The sequence below is a fragment of the Vidua chalybeata genome, chromosome 11 (genome assembly GCF_026979565.1).
Source record: "Vidua chalybeata isolate OUT-0048 chromosome 11, bVidCha1 merged haplotype, whole genome shotgun sequence".
Lineage (NCBI taxonomy): Eukaryota > Metazoa > Chordata > Aves > Passeriformes > Viduidae > Vidua > Vidua chalybeata.
This window is the reverse complement of record NC_071540.1, coordinates 16,869,611-16,885,765: the sequence shown is the minus strand read 5'-3', so window position 1 is coordinate 16,885,765 and position 16,155 is coordinate 16,869,611. Positions and strand designations below refer to the sequence as shown.

At 44.5% G+C, this 16,155-nt stretch overlaps 1 protein-coding gene across 2 annotated transcripts in view; it reads right to left on the bottom strand.

Moving 5' to 3' along the window:
- CMIP (c-Maf inducing protein) overlaps positions 1-16,155 on the bottom strand; it is a 130,523-nt gene that overhangs the window by 35,033 nt on the left and 79,335 nt on the right. The window lies entirely within an intron of this gene.

The window sequence follows — 16,155 nt, the reverse complement described above, 5'->3', positions numbered from 1 at the left end:
TTCTTTTCATTTCAAAATGAGGGTTTTTTTAACTCCAAAGCATCTTTCTTTTCATCATCTCCTCTCACAAACATCTTCTTCCTCAGGCTAACAACAGATACCTGCTATTGAACTGTTTCTAAAGCTTAAGCTCTTTTTAAGAGACTCATTAAGCAAGGGAGGGAGAGAGAGAGGCCATCAAAACATCACTCTTATAGATCCTTTATTCTGAATGTGAATTCACATTCAGAATGCATTTCAATCAATTTTACCAAAGCAAAAAAAAGCCTCATAGACCAAGAGGCATTTTTTTTGTCTTGAAGGAGCCTGAAAAGTCATGATGCCACCCTCCAGCTGTAACAGAAGCCAACTTGTTAAGTCTCTAGATCTCAAGAACAACATTCCTGATTGCCTAACCCCATCTGCCCCAGTTCCCTGCATGCCCCTGACCGTGTCCAAGCTATTTCATCAACTGCCCCATCCACAGACCAGCTGGATAAGCAGAGGACAACTCTTACTCCTCAGCAGCCATGTGACCACAAACTACTGGGACAGAGGCTGCTTTATATTATGAAAAGCAATCTTTAGAGAAAACCCAGCCACCTGAATTTCCAAAAGTGGCTTGGTGGCACTCTACAAGTTCAAGGAAATTATGATTTCCTTCTCAAATGTCACTTCTGAAAACAACATGAAGGGCACATGAGAGCCAGGAGGGGCTCCAGAAGAGCCTGGAGGCAGTGCCAGAGGCAGGGAAGGAACTCTGCACCGAGGGACAGCAACTTGAGGGACCCCACTTGTGTTTAGTTCACATGCCCTTCCACTCCCCTCTCTGCACGAGCCTGGTCCTCTGCAAAAAGGGATGTTGAGAAGTCTGGACACATGCTCAGGTTTATTTAACAGCACCGGCTGGGCACTCATGTTTACATGAAAACATCAGAGTTTTGCACTAAAATTGGATCTTGCATTCCTCAGCAGCATTTCCATGAAAATCACATACACTGCCCATTTTGGGCAGCTTTGCAGATTTCAGCTGCATGCTTTGGGCTATACATGAGTGTTAACACAGGCAGGGGACTGCAAAGGGCCTGTGTGCTTTGTTTTGCTTTGGAGCTTTGTGGCTCCTGGCGTTTTCCCCCGCGCTGGCCCAGGGCAGCCCCAGCAGGAACCACCTGACCACGCTGGCTCTCTGCTTATCAGCCACTTCCTTCCCACCCTGGAGCAGATCTACTGCCCAGCAGCAAACAGTCACCTCTGAACCCCCACCTGAAACACAAGAGAAGAGAACAATGCAGAAAAATACAGATTTCATATGCACTGGGTTTGTCAGCATTGTTAGAGGGGGGAGAGGAGAGTGGCACTAGGCTGACATGTCAAGGCTGATAAAGCAATCCAATTATCTTTTTAATTAAATTCATGCCAAGTACAAAAGCACACTGGCAGTCTAGTTCACACTTCCAGTGCATTTTAAGCCACTGAAAAGCTAAAGGAACATAAAAACATGCTGCAGACATTATCAAATATGGCTGGGATTTCAAAACTGCACGAAAATCTTTGTTCTTCTGAGAGCCTTGGGACAGAGCAAATCCAACGGTGAATTTAAGCTACCAGCACTACTTCTACATCACAGATTTCTTGGACTCTTTAGGAAACTTCAATCATAGAATTTAATTTCTCTTATTCATGTAGTGCCTTTATTTAGGGTCTTTTTGTTAGACCCATTCCAGCACTAAATCTAAGACAACCAGACATTTTTTTTAAACTGGAAACAACTCCTTTCTGACTAATTAGACAGTTTTTAAACTGGAAACAATGCCATTCTGACTAGTTGAGGACACTAAACCAAGCTGGCTCAAAAGATACAATTTCCAATGCTGAAACTGACCCCTTGGCCCTGTACTGTGGAGAAGTCAAACTCAAAGCAGAATTAGAAGCTGACAAAATGTGGGGACAGGGGGAGGATGAGAGTTAGATCACTGGGTTATTGCATCCCTGCCTCTCTGGGCTGCCCCTTTTTGGGTGAGTTACAACTTGTTTTCAGAGCAGCTCCTTCAGCCTAAGGGGAAGCTGCTGAAGGAAACTCTTGCCCAACAGGACACTGCTCAGACAACTCCACCACAAATATCCTTCTTTTGCTGTCAAATCCAGTCTTGCTTGGAGTGAGGGAGGAGGAAGGGAGTTTTTCTTTCCCTTTTAGAGATGTCCATTACAAGTGAAAATTCTGATGTTGCTGACGTACATCAGAGGGGAGGCAGCAGGAGCTTTACCCGCTGCCATGCAGGGAAGACCAACCAAAGCTCCTGCAGGGCAGGCAGGCAGGGACTCAAAGGGAGCATCAGGGAACAGCCACCTTTGCAGACACACCGAGCCTGCTGCAAGCACAGAATCCAAATTTATCAGTGTGTGCTTCACATTTCCAGCACAAAGGATTGAGTGGCACTGACAGACTGAGCTGCAGCCTGCGAATGACATTACAGGAGTCTTGAATGATGGTGGGAAAGCAGCAGAAAATAAATAAATAAATAGAGAAGCCATCCCCAAGAGGGTTGAACTCTGCTGTCCTGAACCTTTGGCCATGGTTACAGTGCTGTTTTTCTCAGCAGAATGCTTTTCACTGGTGAGTGCCTTGCTGAAAGCCTCAATTAAAGCCTGAAACCTATCAGTGGGTTACAGAAGCAATTTGCTGTGTCTCAGCAAGCACTTAGGCAACACTGAGCCATCTGCTCCATTCTACCTGTGCTGGCTCCAGAGAAGGGAGTAACAATCACTCACAAGCTGAAAAACAAAGCTGCCTGGTAAAGACCCACATGGAGAACAAGAATGTCAGTCCAAGGGTTCATTCCCCCTGGATGTAGGTGTAAAAGATACCTTCAAGTTGCTGAAAAAATTCACACAACATTTATCATTAATAGCCTGAACAAGAAAAATACCAGGGTAGGAATCCAGTTCCTAGGGGGATTTCACTAAAAAGCAGCAGCTCCTGTGAAAATTTATGTGAGTGAAAATAAGACATGCCAACTTGGAATTTGACCCTCCTAGTTACTGACCAGCCAGAGCTACACAGCCAGTGTCACTCCAAAATCTTGCAATGCTGACTTTCAATGGAAAACCACTGAATTTGTTAAGTACCCAGAAGAAGCAGGATGAGGAGAATAAGTGACACTGACAGGGAACCCTTCATTCTTAAATCACTCTAATTAATTAAGTCTTGCAGAAACTCCAAGACCTAAGTCTCAATCCTCTTTTACAGGAGGAAAGAACTCAAGTCCACACATGAAAAATTACTTTTCTAGAGTTATTAAGCTAGGATATGTGACAAAAATCCATAAGCAGTCGCTTTTACCATCAGTGCTCAAAAGCCTTTGAACACTGCTGTGAACAGGATGTTCAAGAGAGCCTAGGAAACTTTCAGCTTTTTTAAAGTAAGATCATCGTATATTTTTCTATCCTATAATAGCCTCATTTTGTAGCCCTTGCTCATACACCACTTTCTTGGACAAGAATGATAATACTGATGTAGTCAACAGCTAAGAAAAATGGACTCTAATGCACAAATCAGCCAGGATGGAACATTTGCCTTATTCAGCCCTAGCAAGACCTTTCATGTTAGGAACATCTTAAAGTAGCCACCACACCTGATCCAAAAAGGGAAAAATGAAGTTAGCCTTTTTGATGACAAAATTTCATCCTTGCTTTGCCACTGCCAGCCAGAGAACGTTCTGTACTCTCAGGAACCTGTCTTCCCATTAGCAAATACTATTTCATTACATAAAGAAAATTAATGGCCATCCCCAATGCTGAAGAGCCTGCTAAATTCTAGCTCTCTTCCCCCTTTACCACATGCAGCCTGCAAAGGATGGCTTGAGTCTTTAGCAGAGAAACTACTGCAGGAACAGGACAGGCTGGAGCTCCTGCAGGAACGGGACAGGCTGGAGCTCCTGCAGGAACGGGACAGGCTGGAGCTCCTGCAGGAACGGGACAGGCTGGAGCTCCTGCAGGAACGGGACAGGCTGGAGCTCCTATAGGGACAGGCTGGAGCCTGGGACAGGCTGGAGCTCCTGCAGGAACGGGACAGGCTGGAGCTCCTGCAGGAACGGGACAGGCTGGAGCTCCTAAAGGAACGGGACAGGCTGGAGCTCCTATAGGGACAGGCTGGAGCTCCTGCAGGAACGGGACAGGCTGGAGCTCCTGCAGGAACGGGACAGGCTGGAGCTCCTGCAGGAACGGGACAGGCTGGAGCTCCTGCAGGAACGGGACAGGCTGGAGCTCCTGCAGGAACGGGCGCTGCCCTGGAGGGCTGTGGGTGCCAGCAATTGTTTATTTCTTGCTGAGCAACGAGAGCAGCTCCAGCAAGAGGGAAAAGGTCAGGCTCCCGCACAAAGGTCCCCCCAGCTCTCTGCGGGGACGGATGACACGGGCTAGTGTTACACTTGATGTTGACAGTGGTTATGTAAAATGGAGGTGCCTCTTGCTAGATGCAAATCTGCAGAGATAAAAACAACACAGAGAGCAGACTCTGGAAAGGTTTTCTCCACTACAGCAGAACATTTTGTTCAAATGCTGCGTAACAAGGAACAGGAAGAGTTGCTGGCGATGTCCAACACACGTGTTGGCCTGTCCTACAAAGCCCAGGTGCACCATGTATTCTGCAGCATCACCTGCTGGCATTTTGACCTTTAACTCATTATCTTCATGAAAACAAAGAGGGCACGGCATCCCAAAAGTCAGCCACACCCGTATTCTGCTTTTAATATTAGCAGGTATCACTTACTTCATGGTATTCTGAAAAATACCTAAGGTTAACTTGCTGCTAACAGAGTTTTCCCTGCTAGTCGGAGATGGACTCAAATCACCAGCTGAATCCACTGAAAGCTTTTGGAACTACAGTCCTACCTGCAACATATACCAATATGCAAAGAAAAAAGAAAAAAAAAACAAACTTACCTGAAAAGACTAAGTCTATAGAAAGTCCCAATCCAGGCAAAGGGCTGGGATGAGATTATGGAAACTTTTCTAAATCAGGGACTTCAAACTGCTCGTGCTGCAGTAATCAAACTCATCCTGAACTTCTGAAAGTTCTGTACAGAAAAACTAATGTGCTGCTCTCTAAAATAGCGATATGCTGCCAAACAGCAGCAGCAAACTTTTGCTCTCCACCATATTTTCAGGTCACAGCATATTTTGCATATTTCATTCTACCCAGTGCAAAGTGCTGTAGTGCATCAAGTTCTCTGCTTCAGTTGCTTCTCTGAATGCAATTGCCTTGGTTGAGGCTCACTTTCCCATAAATTCCTTGCCACAGGCCAGAGAAATGGAGGGAAATATTATAGGATAAGCTCTTCTGACTCTCACTCAGGATCTAAATAACACTTCATTTTTTGCCAACTCATATAAAAAAGATCCTGGTAAAATCACCATTATTTATTACACTGAGACTGGCACCTGTGAATCTGTGGCCTGAGTAAATTCACCCAGTGACATTCTCTGCCCCAAGCAGCTCGCAGTCTAGATGATTAAAAGCAAGAAGGAGAGAAAGACCAAGAAAACCAAGGTGATTTCCTTGAGGTCATATGGCAAGCCAGGAACAGAGCAGAACTGAAGTGTTCTGAGCCTCAGGCCTCCAAGGCAATTGCTGGATCCTGATATCCCAAGGAGAAACACCACTGGCAGGCACTGTGCCTGCAGCAACTTGAATGTTAACACCCTGCTGCTGTGCTTCCCCATCTCACCATCTCCGGCCACCACCTCTTCCAGTCTACCCTGATTCACCTGTTTTTTTCCACCAGTGTCTGCCACCTTGCTCCAGATCTCACCAAGCCAGGCAAGAACCCCCCAAGGCTCAGGTCAGCTCTGTCCCAGAGCTGCCAGAGTTCACTGGGTTCAGCAAGGGGTGACGTGGGTTCAGCTGTTACTGATGCACGAGCTGGAACAACCACACAGGCACTTCCCCCAGGCGCAGCGTTTGTCCTTTGCTCAGGTACCACTGGGACAGTACCACTGCAAAGGGAAAGAATGCTGAAATAAACACAATTTTAAAAGCATGGAACAGAGATAAATCGCATTCCTGCTTGATCCAAGAGAAGTGCAAAGTGGACACGGGACAAAGGGGGGATGACAGGGCAGGCTCCTCAGTCGCCTCTCAGCATGACACTGGGCAGCTGCAACATTAATGCACTGAACAACTTGCTCCCGAAGCATATTATATATCTTATCTACATATATATATAGCTCCACCTCCTTTGCACACAGCTGTCAACTGACTGCCCATCCTTATGGGCTTCTGCTCTCTGATGTGCTCAACACTGCTGCAAAGATATCCTTCAGTAACAACAGGGGATGAGAGGATGGAACAGGAAGGATTTTCTAGCCAAGGGAAAGGAAGAAAACGAAAACCATTAAATTCATGAGCTCCACTGAAGACAAACCTGCATGCAAATGCAGTGTGTGTGTGTGCCTCCAAAAACTGAAAGCAACTCAAAAATTGTGGCTTTCTTCTAGCCTCCCTAAGCAGGGAGGGAAGAGGTCATCCTTGGCAGAACTCCCCACTACCAAGAAAAGAAGCTGTGCTTTGTTTCTGCTGGTGCCTTGTCTTCCCTCCAATCCCTGCACAGCCCTCGAGTCTCTGTAAGATGCAGGAACACAGCTGGTTGAGCCAAACCCAGCTCTACCTCATTCCTGCATCTGAGATGCCGTAAACCCAGCTAGAAAACGCAAAAAGCCAACGGTAGCTCCAGCTGCACTTTGCCTGGGCTAATGTGGTTACTCTTGTAATCAGACCTGTCCACAGGGGAGACATTTTTTGGCATGGCTGATGCTGATGCATTCCCCGAAACCCTCCATCCCTGCTTCCATTTCCTTTTGGCAAACGCTCCCATTCTTCAGGCCCCAGTTCCAGCACCAGCTTTACACTTCAGGCTGGCAAAACATCAGCTTTCATCCTGCACACAGCAACTGCTGTTCCGTATTTTTCGTACCAGAGCCAAGTTGGGGTTTGTTTTTAATGTTGCTTTGGCTATGCGGAATTTCACTATGACTGCAGATACTCCAGCAGAAGTACAAGCCACTCCCTGCTTGCAAAAAGCATTGGTAGAGACCAAGCTGGTATCTTGGGTTGAAAATTCCATGTGACATCTCCCCAAGTGAAGAAATATTCTAAAATATGTTGCCCATGAGCATTTGGGTGTTTTGGTTTGATTTTTTTTACTACGCCAAAGTCACACAACATTTTTTCCTCCTTATCTTGGGCAGGAGAATGAACTTCAGAACAGTTTATCAACACAATTGTCCCAGACATACAGGAAAGGTTTGCCCTAACTGCAGGCTGGTGAGGAGGAAGTTTAAACCTGAGTTTAAACCCTCCTGAGTTACTTAGGTATCTTCTGCAGAATGAGTGGGAAAAATTTTCATAGAGAGTTTGCTAGCCTCACACAACAGGGCAGGAGCCAGACACGCTGCTCGAGCTACAGGACTTGAACAACCTCTGACTCATTAGCAGAGGGAACGTTTCAAACATGTTCAGACACAACTGTCTGTCTCCTCTTCTTGCAGGACCTCACTGCTCCCTGCAGTTGGCCCTTTTCTCCAGAGCAGCAAGTGCCCCACATGGCCACTGCCTGTACATCAGGATCTCAGTGTTCTGGCAAAACCCACAGTTTCCAGAGAGGTGTGAGTCTCATCTGCTCCTGTATTTGCAGCGTGACCCAGAGTCGGAAAAATTATGTCCAATTAAAAAAAAAAAAAAAACCCAAAAAACCAAAATCAAACAAACAAAAAACGAAAACCAAACAAAAACAAACCTTAAAAAAAAGCAGGCTACTAGAAAAAAGCAGGAATATGTGTACCATACACGCTCCACGCTTTCTGAAGCCTTCAGCAGACTAACTGCATTGAGTGCACAGGGGCAAAAAAGTAGTATTGAATAACTAAAGCACAGCAGACACAGTGTGACTGTGGATTTTGACATGCAGCAAACAAAGCACAGATGACACAAGGCACTGTGACATAAAGTGCCATCTAGGTGTGGTCCTTGCTGTGTGCTTCTCTGTGCAGAGACCTACAGTTACTGACTGCATTATAAATGCCTCTGACACCCAGCTGAACTGATCCAGGTTCCTAATTCTTTTTATCTTCATGTCCTTTATGTTCTACACACGATGGCTGTGTCTGTGGAGCCTTGGCATCCACCAGCTCTCAGCCCGTGGTGGGAATAAATGACTTGGCCACTGCAGAGAAAAGATACTGTGTAGGAAAAAAAAAAGAGCATGCACAATCTTATCATCACTGCACTTTGACCAGGTCTGGCAAAGCACAAAGCTGTGCACAAGGCCACCATGGAGCACAGCCAGGCATACCTGCTGTGCAGAGCCCCCTGCTCTGGCACTGCACCCTTCAGATCCCGCTCAGGCACGAGAGAGCTGGTCATCAACGGGAAAACAGGACGTGGTGGCCTCCTCTGCAAGGCTGCACAGCACATGCCAGTAATTTCAGGCATGTGAGGACCCTGATCAGAAGAACTGCCACCTGAGAAACCACCTCCAACTGGAAGTAAGCAGCTACTATCGCTACACATTGTAGTAACTGCTAACAAAAGATAACCGCAGAAAGATAATCTATCCCCCCTTCATTTTCTGGGAAATTGCAGTAAGCTGAGGTAGCACCAAGTAGCACACAAAGCAATTATTTCTTCCCAGATATGCAAAATGGATTAAAAAGCCACGTCATCCCTTTTCCCTATTACTCTCTATTGCTGGCAGTGGACATCCTCAGCTTTTTCTGCTCTCCTCCCCTCTGACCAGTCAGCAAAACCTTCCAAATGGGCGTTTACCCACCTGTTTCACTTTCTCCTCCTTGGCAAATGTATTATTTTGCTGATTTTCTGGCTCCTCAACACCATAAATGGCTTTGAAATTGGCTTCTCTCTTGTGCACCTGCATCATCAATGTCGTCAGCAAGAGAGATGTGCACGGCTCGAGGAACATATTTGTGTCAGAAAGCTGCTGCAGAGCCTTAGGGAGAGCAGGGACTGGATGCTGATGTGATGCTTGCAAGCATCTTAAAAGGGACTTCAGAAAAGCAGGGTATTTCTTTATGGGCTTTGGAGTACTGAATTTTCCAGTTTCTCACAGGGAGATGCCCAATTTCACGAGCAGCATTTGCATTTGAAACATTGCCATCATTTTGTTCCATGTTTTTATATTGCATCTTATTGTGCCACATCAGCACAAACCCCCAAACCTCCTGCAAGTCTTCAGCCTACCAAAATGCCCCATGATTTCTGCAATTTCCTTGTTTTCCTCCTCCTCTGTACAAGTGCCATGTGCTGTGCAAGACTGAATGAAGACTCACAGCTTTCAGCTTTCTGATCCAAAGATTCACAACCTTGCTGAGAACCAGAGATCACTGGGGTGCTCCCAGAACCACTGCCCACCTCCTGTTCAGAATCACTCACAACATCCCTTCTGTCCCTGATGGATCTCCCCTCTGCTCACACAGCCCAATCCAGGATTCCACTCTTAAGTAAGACAGTAAAGAGCACCAGAGACCAGGCAATGGGAAATAGCTGCAATGCAATGGCTTCTGAATGAAGAGAGGGGAATGAAGGACATAGTTGCTTTTGGATACTTTTTTTTCTAATTTTAAACCCATCAGTGTTCTAGGAAAAAAGACAAGGAGCTGTGATAGACTAGATGAACATGAGGCTTACAGCAAGAGCTAGGGCAGATGACACAGGCTGTGACACTTGCAATATACTGTTTTACAGTTTTCTTTGGGTATTAGCAGCAGTTTTATAATCCCCTAATACATCATGTATACAATAATATAAGGACAAAACTGTGCAAGAAATGAAAGAGAAATTTAAAACAACACCTAGATCCCCTTTGCTCCTTCAGGATCATGGAGGTCTTCTGACACCAAGAGTTCTCATGAGATCCAGAATGCAGAACTGGGCCCCATGGCAGCAGCTTAACAAGGCACTTAGCATGTGACATCTCCCAGAGTTAGGTTTTCACACCCAATGCATCATGCCAGGAGAATAATTACACTCCTGGGAAAGCCTACCAGTCTTGTCCTGTCTCCACAAGAGATCTCCTAAAACCAGGTATTTCTGCAGCCAGAAACCTGAACAAGAGAATAATTTTGGTGCAGCTCTATATTATGACAACTATAGATGAGAAGTTGCAATTTGGTGAAATTCTTGGTCACCATGACCTCAAAATTCTGAATTGCAAAGGATTAGTCATAAGGTCAGGCCTGGAATAATGCAGAGGAGCAATTCACCGGCACAAAACCCGAGGATCTCTCTTGGCCAGCAGCTCAGCATTCCTGAGAAACAACATATTCTAGCAATTGTATCTGCTCCTCTTCAGAGCTGAGACCCAAGCACACAATAACAAGCTGACCTGTTTATTCAGCTGTTTTTGACACCCCTCTATCTTCAGACCTAATATTAGTTTGAATAGGATAGCATCCAAGTCTAGAGGGGAAAATTTAGAACTGGTCCTGACTTAGCTAAAGCAAGATAGAAAATAACTATCTAGTTTCTACTCAAATTTCACTTCTAGGCCATTAATTGGCTTGAGTTCTGCCTCCTTAGAAAAGGCCATTTTGGCAATACAGGAGGCAGCTAGGGGTGCACAAAGCACAGGTGCCTATGGCTGGATGAGGGCAGGGCAGCTCAGAGCAGCAGCTCAGATCCAGGCTGGCACCCCAGTGTGCTGCTGAGAGCCTCCTTGGGTTGGACAAAGTGCTGTGCTGACATGGATATGCAGCTCTCAGATTTGAAGTGATTCATGTGAAGCCAACACAGAGCACAGCCCGTGCTCAGCTGCCACTGCTGCAGATGGACTTTCTGGGAGGAACCTGCTCCAGTGGCCCCCCAAGAAGAGTGAGGTTATTTTGCCAGTGCAAAGGCAGTGAAAGCTTAAAAAAAAAAATCTATCCACTCCACCTGTTCCAGTTCTTAAAACATTACCGGCATTTCATAAAATTAATAGAAGAAAAAACTTTCTGTCAACATCTTGTCTGTTTTTCATCTATCCATTTCCACCTCCCAAGTGAGATCTGTGCCTTTCTGCTGTGGCAGCACAGCTACCTCTAGCAAAATGAGATCCCAGAAACAGAAAACAAGGCCAAGAATTTTCAAGTGACTTCTGATAACAGATGGCCTGAGACTGTCAAACTTGTGCTGGAAAATGAGAGAAGCAACAGACTTCATGTGAAGGTATCTCAAGCCAAAAAGAAAGCAAAAAAGAAGACAAAAAGACATCCCCCCCCAGCTTAACTACAAAAATTAAATGTTATGGAAATAAAAGGCTGTTAAGTATGACAAGATTTCCATTATGTTGCTCCTGAATTTGCAATGAAGTTGTTCAGATAACAGACAGGGTGGTCTTATCAATCACTAGATGAACAGTAAGCACACACAGCTGCATTTCATGTTACCTTTCACATAGAAAAGAAGAACAAACCATGACAGCAAGCATCAACTTCACCATGAGAAGAGTCATCAAAAACTGAAAAATGGTCTCAGTATGTTCACCAGAAAGCTCAAACTGGTACCAGTGTCACTTCTTGGCAACACAGATCCATTTACACAGCCCTTGGACCCCACATCTGTTCCCTACGAAGTCTGGCCTAGGACAGCACCATGATGCAGAGACAAGGCAGGATATCTTAAAAAACTGTTCAAGGTCTCCCACAACTGGTACCCAAGCATTTCAGAGGAAGAGTACAGCTACCAGCCAGAAAGTTGTGGGCTGCCTTTTATCTGTCCAAGCAATAAATCTGCTTGTCCAAAACTAGTGTGTCATCGAAGCCCATAGTGCTCCCAAAGCCCTGGGGCTTTGAAAGGCAAAACATAATTCCACATCTTCTGTTCCCATCATTATATTGACTTGCACACAGACACAAAAGGAAAAAGAAAAAAAAAAAGCCATTCTTGGCCTAATTGTATCATAAGTATTTATTGTTTTACCTTAAAGTAAAAGAAACTGAAAACTTCTCTGTTCTGTGGAAATACCTCAGTGTTTCAGCTAAAGAAAGCAAAGAAAAAGCCAAGAGAGTTATGGTTTAGTGTGCTGGGTAACCACCAAGGAGAGGCCTAAAGTCCACAACTACCACTCCAAAGAACTGCTGAGCTCTTCAAATAGAATTTTCACTATGTAGTAGAGCATGAGGCTATGGAATTGTCACAGGGTACCAAATCTTCCTCTCTCAGATCATAAATTAGGTCACTAAACACACTGGCCCTTTTAACTGTATCCAATGTGATTTTTTCCCAGATCTCACAGTTTTAAGGCAAGATTTACTGAGATTTAAGGCTGTAAATTTCTTTAATGTCATCATTTAAATTCTGTATAACCCTCACTCCTGTATCAGCACTATTTTTAATCATTACCATGGTGACAAAGCCGTAAAGGTGCTTTGCACAAGGAAGGCTTTACCACACTTTCGAGAACAGTTGCTCTTAACTCAATTTTTTGCAGTTTTAAATTTCAAAGAGTAACTCACTCTGAACATTCACCGTTTGATACAAAAACTGATACTCACCCATGGCTATTGCATAAAAAAACCCTAATTAACAAGAAATTCATAACCTGGTCACAGTAAAGACCAGAGAGCATATCATCATTCAGGTCAAGTATGACTTTATTTGACAGTCAATCCCTTTGCAATTAATAGGGCTGCTTGTGCATGGAAGTATCTGTTTCCTGAAGACACAGATAGAACAATCCCTATGAGAACCAGGGAAGTATTAATCCAAAATTAAAGTTTTTGAACAAAGGCCAACATCACTTGTTTTAGTATTCAATGCAAAACGTTTGCAAATCCCAAATGACAACATTGTTCCAGTTTCCTATTTCATGGGATTCAAAGCATGGAGTCTGGGCTGAAAATGAATTTTAAAACAAAAGGTAATGTGACTGCTGACTGCAGGTCAGCAGTGTGCACGTGTGCTGGGCTGCATGAGCACAGACAGCAGGGTGGGGAGGGGGCTGCTCCCCTCAGCCCAGCACTCCTGGGTTCATGTGCCTGGTTTGGGGCTCCACAGGCTCTCAGCAACCTCCTATCACCTCAAAAGAAACCTTGCACTGCGTGAGGACAAGCGTGGCGTGGGTGGAGAGATGACCAGATGATGTTCAAAGGTCCCTTCCAACCCAAACAATCCCACAATTAACACATTTGCACTGTCCCTGCTAAGAGATGTGTAAACTCCCTAACCAAGCAGCAGCACTCATTAGGGGACACACGGGCACTGGTTAAAAGCATCAGTGGGAAAGACGAGGTACAGGCAAGCCTTTCTGTAAGATCCAGGTCAGAAGCACACAAAGCTCAGTTTGAGTCATGCTTCATGCTCTCCTGCAGACCTGGCTCTGCTCTTTCTGTGTTGTGTCAATTCAGGACATTTCCCCAAAGGCTGTCAACTGACATGTTTGACTGCTGCATCACCCAGCTGACCAGAAAACATGAGCAACTCACCCCACAATGAGGACAGTGTTCAGGGCTTACTATCAAGCACCATAAAAAAATGCCCTGCATGAACTTAGGTGAATTCCCACTACAAAAATGTAAATGTAAACCTGTACTCCTGGGGAAAAAAAACCTCACTGATGTCTTTCTAACTGAAATGCAACATGGCACTAAATTAGTCAAGTGTACCTTTTAATGATTAGTACTTTCAGCATGTGGTGTAATGGGGCTACAGGTTTTCCACAGAGGATGGTACCTCTCAGTGTTCAGCACTACAAATGCACACAAAGTGCATTTAGCCCAAAGAGTGCAACACATAAACAAGCAACAAGGTAGATGGATGCTGGCTGGGAAAATACCAAGAGTATGTATTTGCTTATTTGTGTGTGTCCCAAAATTACTAACCCCAGTATCTCTCAAAGCCAAGTTTAGCTGTATCTATCCCCTACAGAAGTGGTTGGTTACCATTGTATCTGCCCTGGATCCAGCCAAGGCAATGAACTGCATGAGTCTCTTTTGTATAGCCACAGAAAGTGTTGTTATCTTTATTGATACACTGTTATGACTTATCAGTTTCCACATACCAAAGATTATGTATCATGGTTTCAATCCAACCTCCTCGGTTGAGAGGAACTTTCCTTACACAATGGATTAATGATTTATGTTTGAGGAGCTGGAGAGTTGTTAACATGTTCTGTTTATTCCCTGGACAAAGACAGTTTGGCTTAGCTAGAACTCAAAGGAAATCAGGATTTCTAAAAATAGGCTGAGGTGGCCAATAATCCTTTAGGAGTTGTGATACCCACTGATATCCAGATTAAATGAGGAATTATGAGTAACCCTTAGTGGGAGGGTTTGAAATGGAAAACCCAAAGAGAAGATGACTACATAAGGAACACTTGCGCTGTCCCTACACCCTGCTGACTTCAATGAGCACAATATTCAAGGAAAAAGACACAACTAAAAAGCTCTGTCAGCATCTTGACAGCTAGTTAGCTGGATGACACATAAAACCCCTTGGAGCTGGATCTAAAACATGGATAATTACGTGTTTGATTCTCTTTTATTTCTGTTAATCTGCACCATCTCTTTTATTATTCTCTGGGTCGCAGGAAGAAATTATTCTTGACTTTTATTTCCCTGTTTGTCTCTAGAACAAAAATAATTTCCAGGATGCCAGTTGGCAAATTGAATTCCCACAGCATGTTAAACCTTAAAACTGCACCACATCAAAGCTCTCTCACAGACCTTAGCACCTTCCTACAAAACCAAAGTATGTGCCTGAACCTAAAGAGCTTCCCCAAATATTTGAGACGCAGCTATTCACTGTTCCTTCCCATTTCCCATGTAGCTCAGGGTACATGCAGCATCTCCCAAGGCTTTAAGCACAGGAAAAAGGGTCAAAAGGACACTGACAGAATATGAATCTGCTCCCATAACTGTAATTTAAGAGGGGGCAATCTCCACTGCTGGAAATTCTCAGAATATCAGCTTGCTGTCTGTACAGTGGATTCCTCCAGCCCTGTTTGGGCAGGGCAGGAGAAAATCAAACTTAAATCTAGTGCCAAGTACACTGGGCTTCAGCTGGGCTTCCTAAATGCTCCCACCACACAAGTACAAACAATAGCAAGATCATCTCTGTTGAATATTTTCCCCGGAACAACTGTTACAGCTATCTGCACCAGTTTGTATCTGTGTTCTACATCCCACAGAAATGTTTTGACCTATTATTTGTAAGACCACTGGACAACTATATCATTCATCAGCACAACCACCCAATTATAATACAGCTGTGGCGATCTCTCTGCCATCTGGTGCTTTGTGTAAATGCCCCATTCCAGAAGAAATGTTTCCTGTTTTTTGTGGGTTCCCTCACTACCTGCTTAATCATCAAACCATACAAATTATGGAGTGAGATGAACCTCGGCACCTGGCTCTTAAAGTCATAGGCTACAGTGCCAGTCAAGTGATAAATTTCACTAAGGCAGACACAACTGCTCTCCCTCACTTCCCTTCTACACTGACAGCTTCTCCTGGTTCTTCAGCCCATTGGGATCTCACTATAGCCTGCCAAAGAGCAGAAAGTTACCAGGTGCTCTTCCTCTAACTATTAAGCAACAAAAAACAAAAACTAAATTACCTCCATTTTAGCAAAGAGGAATTTCATAGTGCCAAGTACCTGGGCAGTGACTAAACCCTGTCACTGCTCTTATGGGAAAACACTATTTGCTATTCTTGGTAAAGGGAAGGGCTTTCAAATCAAGATAATGTTTCACTTGTTTTTCAGAAACAAATTTAATGGGGGTGGGGAGGGAAGCAGGGAAGCAAAAATAAATTCTACTTTGCACCAAGTTAAATTACTCAGAGTTTCCCAAAATGAGAGGCTTGGGTCAGAAGCACTGGAAAGTTTAAGAAATGCTCCTTTAAAAACAACTCCCACAGAGCAAAGCTCCTTCTTCATGACTGAAAGGCATGTAAGCAAGCCAGGTCACTCTGTCTAGCCTGGCTTGCTTGCTTTCTTTTTTTTTTTTTTTTTTTTTAATAATTTATTTGGTGGGTTGAATGATAGGGCCATGTTGCATCTTTACCACATCTTACTCGACATTTTCCAGAGTTGCACCTCCAACCTGAATTCTCCCCTCACTGCAGGAACAAAGTTGGTATGAGCCAGCAGCACTTTGGTACCACAACCACCCTGGCTGGGGGTGA